Raw genomic sequence first — 9,554 nt, 5'->3', positions numbered from 1 at the left:
GTTTCTCTTGAATTTACCTCTTCATATATTTCTCAGCTTTCTTTCACATACTTTATTGGTCTGGCCGATTTTTACAGACACATCTAGCAGATATTTTTTCTTCATATATATTCCAGTGAAAGGTCGCAATATGGTGTCGTCAAGTGTATTTTATATGGGCAGGAAAGAAAAATCGGAATATCTTAAAGGTTTCTCAAGAGAAAGTGTTGAACTAAATAGAACTTTGAACCTAAGCCAGCCCTGTCTTTTGCTGGTGGCCTTTAACTACATGAAAGTCTAGAAAAGGTGTTTGTGTATGTTTTCTTTTCTTTAGCTTTCCAGGGAATGAGATGCTCTTGGTATCAAAGCCTCCAGCCTCTGCAGTGATTGTCTTCCTACAACTGCGTCTGCTTGATAGCCATCACCCATTCCTCACTGCCTGCAGCTCCCTATGCAGCTGCCCTCTATCTCAGGGCTGCTCTGCATAGAATTCCATCGTTAGTTCCTTGTAAATAAGATGCAAACTGCAGCAACCTCTATTCTAGACTAACCTGCCTAAACCTCAAACAGAGAAGCTGAAGCAACTCTGGGACTCAGTGTTACCCTAGGGGTTGGTCAGACCCTGAACTTGTACCTTGATTCTAAAATGAAGCCTCTCTCTTATTCTTGAGATTCAGCTCCCAATTCATTAGGGGGAATGAACCCCTGTCTTGGAATCCCTGTCTTGGTCTGGGTCTGCATGCTCATCGCTGAGTCTAGTACCCATGCTTTCTGGGACTCAGGATTCACCTGCCCTAGCCAGGCTTCCTTCCAGGTTTAAAGTCCTCTTCTTGCACTGTGATCTGGTAGTAAAGACCTTGTTGCTTGCAGGCTTACTTCTCCAATGAGTTCTGCCTTCCTCTCCTTGTTGCTGTGGTCTGTTGTTGGTCCCACTTACCTCAAACTCTCAGTGGACCAACTTTTTTAATGATCTCTTGTCTATGGTCATGCCTGTTGGATTCTGTGCCCTGCCTATGATAAGGGACTTTCCTCCAGCATCTGTAGCTGACCGTGTACCTGAAGGCTTGGCACACGCCAGAGAAGGAGGAGTCCAGGGCTGGTTCTTGGCTTTCCCACTGCAATCACAGACTCTGTTGGTCTTGAGTTAGAATAAGTGGGGGTCTTTGATCAAAGAGTTTCAGGACTCGATTGCTTTTAAGTCTGCTGCTACTTTTTCAGTCCCTTCTCTAGCCTCCTAGATTTAAGAAGCTGTTAAGATTCTAACAGAATCCTGGTTCCAAAGTCAGGTTCTTTAAGAATAAAATAGGTTCTGTATGGTCATGTAGATAGACAGGATTCTGTCCTTTTCAGTAAAAGGCCATTTGTAATGGAACACTTCAGTGAAAATTCTTGTGGTCCCATACCAGACTTAGTTCCTGTGCTTTGTCTCCTTGTTCCCTAGGCTCTGTAATTATGGTTTTAGTGCCCTGCCCATCCAGAGCTGACACACTTGTGGCATTAATCCAACTCCAGGTTTGCTTCATTGATTTGACTTGTTCATACTGCCCATATGACCTCTAGCATTCCAAAATCAGTACCCTCTGATTTTGCATTTAGTGCTTCTGTTATAGCCTGCCAACTGATAGAAATTTTCGTGCACAATAAGATTGAGATAAGACACTATCTCCACTATCTCATTTTGCCATATTCCCTTTTCTAAGTTGACTCAGAGACTTCTAGCCTCTATGTAACTATTTCCTTGAACTGTATCTGCAGCCCTGACCTGTCTCCTTAGCCCTAGAGTATGTGCTCTCCATTCTAGCTAGTGGCCTCACTATTCCTTTTATAATCTAAGCTAAAACCTCAGATTTGCTGTTGAGATAGGTAAAAAAGAGAGAGCCATTATCTGTATGATCAGAACTATGGCCTCAGGGGTCAAGTCAGGAATAGGATTGGGCCCTTATTTCTGCATGTGAAAAATTTTATACTATCAGTTCTCAAAAAATCAGCTTAACTTACAAGGAACTAATTTTTAACCCATAATTCTGATTTGTAAATTTATGATGGGGGCTTACTGAGAGATTCTACTTTCCCTTTATTGGATTCTTTCAGTGTATAATCCATAGTCCACACTTCCAGAGAGACTTGACTGAGCTCATGGGTGGGTTATCAGAGGATTCCCTGGAGGGAATAAGCTCAGAACAAAGGAGTAATCTTCAGAAATTTTCCTTATAAACGTGTCAGAATAATCTGAGAATAATCAGTGTTTCTGTAGAGTATGCCTTTCTAACAAGTACCAGTAGGAGTCTACTTTTTATATTTTATGTGAATATGAGAGTTGATGTCATGAACTTATTTCTGGTGACCAATGGAATGACAGATGTTGAAGTTAGATCATTCCTATATTCATTCATGAAGGTGGAGTAGTTAGGAAGCTCTTACCTAGTGCCAAATACCCTGTGAGGCACACTCTCTCTCTGTCTCTCATGTAATCCTGACAACAACTCTATGAAATAGATGTTACATAGACTTGTTGTGGTTGAATTATGTCCCCCAAAACAGTATAAGTCCTAACCCCAAGTACCTGTGAATACGACCTTATTTGGAAAGAAAGTCTTTGCAGATGCAATGTTAAGATGAGGTCATACTGGATAGGGTAGGCCCTAAGCCTAGTATGATTGATATTCTTATAAGAAGAGGAGAAGTCACAGAGACACAGAAAAAAGATAATGTGAAGACACAGAAGGAAATTGCCACATGATAACAGAGTTAAGAGATTGGAGTGATGTGTCTACAAGGCAAAGAATGTCAAGGCTTGTTGGTAACCAGCAGAAAGTAGATGAGGCAAGGAAGAATTCTTTCCCAGAGCCTTTGAAGGAAGCCCAGCCCCACTGACAACCTGATTTTGACTTCTAGCCTCCAGAACTGTGAGAGAATGCATTTCTGTTGTTTCAAGCCACTTAGGTTTAATACTTTGCTACGATAGCCCTAGGAAACTAGTACAGTTTCCATTTTACAAGTGAAATAATGGATGCTTGACTATGCATAGAGCGTCCTGATTCCAATCACTTGAACTCCATGCTCCCTGACACCTTCGCTGGTTGATCTGGCTTATTAGGTGGGGGTTTCCTTTCTCTCTGTCAAAATTATATTCCAGATAATTTATATAATAACATCAGTATTTCCCCAATTAGGATTGTGTAGAACATTAGTTTTATAAACTGTTAGACTGTTAACGTGCAAAAAAGTTTTAAGGGTCAAAAAAAAGGGAAATTCTGTATAAATCAAGATTTTTTTTATCTGCAGGATTTCATAGCGCCTTTAAAATGCATCACGATTCTCCAGTAAGAACTTGCTATGTTTCTTTGACTTGATCATGGAAGCCTTTTCATTTACAGAGCATCTCATAGTATTCATGTTCTGCAGAAGATAGTGTAGGAAGTACTAAAGAAAAAACACCTTTTCTTTTTTTTTGACACCATTTACATGCCAACCATGTTTTCGAGTTACATCTTCAAGGCAGTCTCTAAAAGAGAATCGAAAAGTACCAGGCCGGGCTGGGAGGCTCAGCCTGTAATCCCGCGCCTTTGGGAGGCTGAGGTGATTGCCTGAGCCCACGGGTTCGAGACCCACCTGGGCAGTGAGACCTCATCTCTAAAATAAATAAAAAAATCAGCCGGGCATGGTAGCACATGCCTGTAATTCTGGCTACTTGGAAGGCTGAGGTGGAAGGATCACCAGAGCCCAGCAGTTCGAGTCTTGCGGTGCCCGGGAGCGGCCACTGCACTCCAGTCTGAGCAACAGAGTGAGACTCCAACTCAGAAAAAAAAAAAAAAGAAAAATACCTCGTCTACATCAGATATAAGTTTGCAAACCATTTCTTTGGATAGGTTAAATTAAGTTATGCATTACCATATACCTCTTTTATTCTTTAGATTATTATGTGGATTTTCAGGACCAGTGTTTTCTAGTCAAAGGCCATTAAAGATACACCTGTAGTCAAATAAAGTTGGGTTTATGGACATCCTGGATCCATGGAAGATGTGTCCACCACTGGAAACTGAGATGTCTCAGGAATGAATAAGGCATTATTATAGTATTTGTGCTTGGGTTAGGTAATTTGAGGGTAGGATTCAAGGAAGCAAGACTTTGCAGTAACAAGTATGATTATTAGTTCTTATAATATGGACTCAGATGATCATACCCAGGCAATGAAGGCATGCACCCCCCCCAAATCTATTTGTTCTTTTCTGAACATCCAGGAGATTTTCCCCCATAGCCATAGGCTGTTCTGTAATATCACTGCAGGTGCAGCAAGAAGTGTTTACTTTAGCATAAATTTATTTTTGGCTAGCTAAGAAGAAACTAAGGGTTATATGATTATCCATGACAACTCTGCCGAATGAATTTAAATTTAAACCTAGGCTTCCAGGGTAGAAGTTGTATAATTTATGACTTTTTCCATGATCAGAGACAAGTTTGGGGTGTTCCTTCCCAGCCGTGGTAGTCACTTGCATAGCTTAATAGTTCATTTTAGGTATAAACTTGACTGGATAAAGGGTAACTTAGAGAAGTAAAGCATTGCTTCTGGATATGTCTGCGAGGGTACTTCCAGAAGAGATTACTATGTGAGTCAGTAGACTGAGTAGGAAAGAACTGTTTTCAATTTGATTGGGTACCATCCAATTGGCTGGGGGCCCAAATAGAACAAAAAAAAAAAAAAAAGGAGAGAAAATGATTTGCTGTCTATCTCCTGGAGCAGGGACGCTTTCCTCCTCCCATCCTTAGACATGAGAGCTACAGACTCTCTGGCCTTAGGACTCGAGGACATACCCCAGCTGCTCACCGGGTTCTGAAGGCTTTGTCCTTGGAATGAGGATTACACCACTGGCTTCCCTGGTTCTGAGGCCTTCAAGCTTGGACTGAGCCACGCTATTGGCATTCCAGTGTCTCCAGCTTGCAGATGGTCTTTTATGGGACTTCTCAGCTTCCATAATTGTGTGAGCCAATTCCCCTAATAAATCTCCTCTTTATCTCTCTCTCTCTCTCCATCCATTTATCTATCATCTGTCTTCTTTCTATCTATCTATCTATCTAATCTAGCTACATTATCAATCATCTATCATCTATCTGTCATCTGTCTATCTCTGTATCTAATCTATCTGTCTCTGTATCTATCATCTATTATCTCTCTCTGTAACTATCTGTGTATGTATGTGTCATCTCTCTATCATCTATCATCTCTATCTATCTGTCTATCAGTTATCTATCTAATCTATCTATCATCCCTCTTATCATCTTGATATCGGTCCTGTCTGGAGAACCCTGACTTACACACATAGTATACAGCACAAGGAGTTAGTTTTCCATCTGGGAGTTTTCTCAAGAAACCTTGCCTCTCTCGGAGGTTTCTCTGTATTCTTTTTAGAGAAATATGACTCACTGGAGGGGTGGTAGTTTTAAACATTTGAAATTCTCTAACATTTTTCCTGACTACACAGGATAAGTTAGTGTGTGACAGGTGTCCACATAGAAAGGACTATTTTGGTGGGGCAAACTGCATTGATACTGGGGATTTAAGAATTATGGGTCACAATAGGAATGAGCCCTTTTCTTTATTTGTTAAGGATAAAGGGGTGTCACATGAGGTGGGCAGATTCCTTCAGTGAAGTCAAACAGGTCCAACAGAGCAGCCAGAACTGTCTCTGAAAGAAATGAAGTAACTATTTTTTTTATCCAGGGTAGGCCCAATCATTGTTCCCACTCCTAAAGGATTAGTGTTTGCCGACAGGGTTGTAAGGACCTCAGCAGAAATATTTTGTTGATGGGGCATCATTGTACAATTTTTATAAGACTGAAGTTTGGAATTCATTATGTGAGGGATTCAAATATCGGAAAAGATATGCAAAAGAAAAATTATCTTTTAAATTGTTTTTTAAAAAAATTTATTAAATTTTATCAGCAATCAGCTAGATTCAGAACAGGAGATGCAGTGTAAGAGAAACATACCAGAGAGTTTTGGTTTTTTTCTTAAGTGGCAGAAGACCATTATAGGTAAGAAAAATAACAGTGTGAAGATTAGAACAATCATACTATTTAAAAGAGGTGACCAATGTACACTGGATAGGCAAGATGAGTAGCAGAGTAAAGGGAAAGAAAAAGGGTACTAAATAATCAGAAAATTAATTTTGTTCTGTCTTACATGAAAGCTGTTACTGTGGTCAACAGTTTGTTCCACTGTTCTGGCAGAAGCTGTTAGCTTATGTAACTCAACCCTTCTGGTGAATTTCTAAATATCTTCAGTTTGAGGTCTCCTAATGGAATGGACTTCTAGTAGTTGTGGGGAAGTTATATATGTCATTTTAGTTGGGAAGCATGAATCTAAGATTAAAACACTGGAGTCTTAATGCTGCATCAGGTGTTAACAGTACCTTGTAAGGTCCTTTCCATCAAGTTTCAAGAGAGGTTTTTCTCTGAAGTCTTGTACAGAAGACCAAGTATCTATATTTCAGATCATACACTGGATGTTTAGGTGAATGTTTTAGAAGTGCAACTTTCCTACAGTCATCACATTAGATTGTAACAGGATAGAATCAAGGATTGGAAGTAATTCCCAAATGCATGAGGCAGCCTCTTATGAACTCGAAAGAAGTTGATTTATGAGTCCTAGGAGGCTTGTGGTCCATCAAGGCTTTTGGAACACTTTGACCATTAGAAATTTGAGGATTTTAACTGAGTATCACATGTTCTCACTCATAAGTGGACCTTGAACAACTATTGTAATACTATAAGAAAAGGATTGAAAGTAGCAGGAAACTGCGGGGGCATGGGGGAAGGGCAGGTAGGTGGGATTGGTAGTAGTGGGAAACTGCCTGGGGAAGTGAGGGGTATACCTCATCAACAAGGGTACCTGCACAATGAATATTTGTATACCTAATCTTGAATTGTACTCTACAATTTTAAAATAAAAAATATATTTAAAAAACTTAATTTGTATTTCAAATTTTATGCTATTGTTAATGATACTGTTTTTTAATTCTAATATCTGATTGTCCATTGCTAGTGATAGAAATGCAACTGAAATTTGTATATTGATCTTGCAAACTCAGTTCACTTATTAATCCTATTTTTTGTAAGTGTCACAGGATTTTCTACAAAGATAATCATGTTGTCTGTGTACAAAAGCAATTTTATTTCTTCTTTTCTAGTCTGGATGCCTTTTACTTATTTTTCTTACTTTACTGTGTCAACTAGGACTTCTAGTACAATGTTGAAAAGAGATGATGAGAGCAAGCACTTTTTCCCTGCTCCTGACTTTGGTGGAAAAGTACTTCAGTGTCCCATCGTTAGCATGATTTTATCTGTAGGTTTTTGGTAGATGTCCTTTATCAGGCTGAGTAAGGTCTCTTCTGTCACTAGTTAGCTGAGATATTTTTTAGAAACCAGGAATGAATGTTGAATATTATCAAAAGCTTTTCCTATATCTACTGAAAAAAAAAACCAACAAAAAACAAATAGATAATACATTTAAAATGTTTAACTATAACTTTAAAATTAAATCTATTAAGTAAAATAATATGCAATTATATTATATTTACCTTCTGAATATATTTCAACTTTCCTAATAAACAAACAGAAAATCATATTTATTATCCTTTATACATATTTGTATTTCTCTGTTTTATTCATTTATGTTAATTATCATCTTTTACTAAAGTAATCAACCTTTTTTTCCTTTGGCCACAAAAAAGAAGGAGAGAAAAGATCAAATTTATTTAGATATTTTTCAGTCTACTAACATTTATTTCATGCAATTTAAACAATTTTGACATATAAACATATAATGTCATTTAAAGGTTTTTGCATATATTGTTAATCTATTTTAATTTTAAGAAAGAAAGTTAAGAATTATATTTAATGACCAATGTTTGTATGCTTCTTATTTAAAAATTGCCTGGAAATCTAAAGTTACCTATTAGTTAACTATTTGTCTAGAGTCTTAAAGTCAGTTAAGAACCAGGAAATTATAATTTTGTTAACAAATTTTTAAAAACAAACAAAAAAAGCCAAAAAACCCCAAATTTTTATGAGAAAATTTTTGTAAGAATTTCATAAAATTTATCAAGGTATTTATTATTATTCATTTTAGCTTAATACAATTTTATAGGTATAATTTTTAATTTTAAACAAGTTATGGAATTAGTGGAATCTTGTTTAACTCATATAACCAATGTAGACAATTCAGTTTACTAAAAAGAAATTTAACTCTGATCTTGTTAAAACTAATGTAATATAATGACATAAGTTTTCATAGTAAAGTAATTTTTTGAACACTGATTCAAATTTTAATCTTTTAACTTACATTTTATACCTTTTCTTCTTTTCTCATAATTATAATAAAGGCTATTATATAAATGTACATTTTGTGTCCACAAAAGAAATATGGTTTAATAATGTTTTCTTTATTTCTTTCAGACATTTTGACTGTTTATCTGGACTAGATATTCCTAGAATGTGCACATAAAAAAGTGAGTGACTCATTTGATAAGGTAATTATTAGTTTCCGAAGAGAGAAGGAAAGGAAGAGGAAAAGAGGGAACAAAAGAAAAGAGAAGCTGCTTTAGATGAGTCTGAAATCAATACTGACAAAAGCTAATTATGTTTCTTCAGAAAAGAGAGGGGAAAATGTCTCTATGTAGAAAAACAGATTTTTGAACTATAACTTCCAAAAGAGTGACATTAAAATTTGTCTAAATGCTTGATTTTATTAATTAATCTGATTAAAAAACCAGCACTGATTTAATCCCCAAAGTATGAAAATAATCTCCAACTTTAAACAAAAGAATATTTCTTAGACAACCAAGACAATATCCTTTCCCAGGTTTCTTTACTTTTGTTCTGAAGTGCCTCTCAAGTGTTTACGTCAAAATTTCCACAGAGTTGCCATTGTAATCCCAGATTATCCCTGTGAAATCGTGCTATTGTAGAGATAAGCATGCAGATTTGTGTTACAGTGAGGAAACGGGGTGCAGTTTTAGGTTGTACAGAGTCCATGAGAGCTGCAGTGGTGGTCTGTAAGGATGGCAGTTGCCTGACCTTGAATTTGGGCAAAGGTCAGTTGTCTACAATCAGGGCAAAAAATGAAATAAAGTAGTTCTCAAGGTCACAAAGAAAGACAGGAAGACTTTACGAGTTTTGAAATGGTGACTCGATACAAAGTTTATCTAAAGGACAAAGTTTATCCAAAGTGTGTCAGCCATTCTAAACTATCCAACCCGTGGGGCTAGTTGGAGAACAGACTTATTGGGCCTTTGCTTGTCCTTTCTCTATAGATTTTTCCTCTGATAGATAAACAACACTCATGACAATAGATCATAGAACAGATGTTAGAGGATAGAAAACAATTTTTTTCAACTGGCCAGATTTTCAGATCTGATCAGATAACTAAAAAGTCTCAGAGAATTTATATCTGGGAAAACAAAATAAACACACTGCTGAGGCTTCTTGAGAGAATATTTGTGCTTAGCCATGGGGAGGGATCTCAGATATATGCATGTTACTGATCAAGAGTTCTTTTTTTTTTTTTTTTTTTGAGT

Source organism: Carlito syrichta, unplaced genomic scaffold, assembly GCF_000164805.1.
Source record: "Carlito syrichta isolate Samal-C Ts95f unplaced genomic scaffold, Tarsius_syrichta-2.0.1 Scaffold302582, whole genome shotgun sequence".
Taxonomy (NCBI): Eukaryota; Metazoa; Chordata; class Mammalia; order Primates; family Tarsiidae; genus Carlito; species Carlito syrichta.
Note: the sequence above shows the minus strand (reverse complement) of the source record.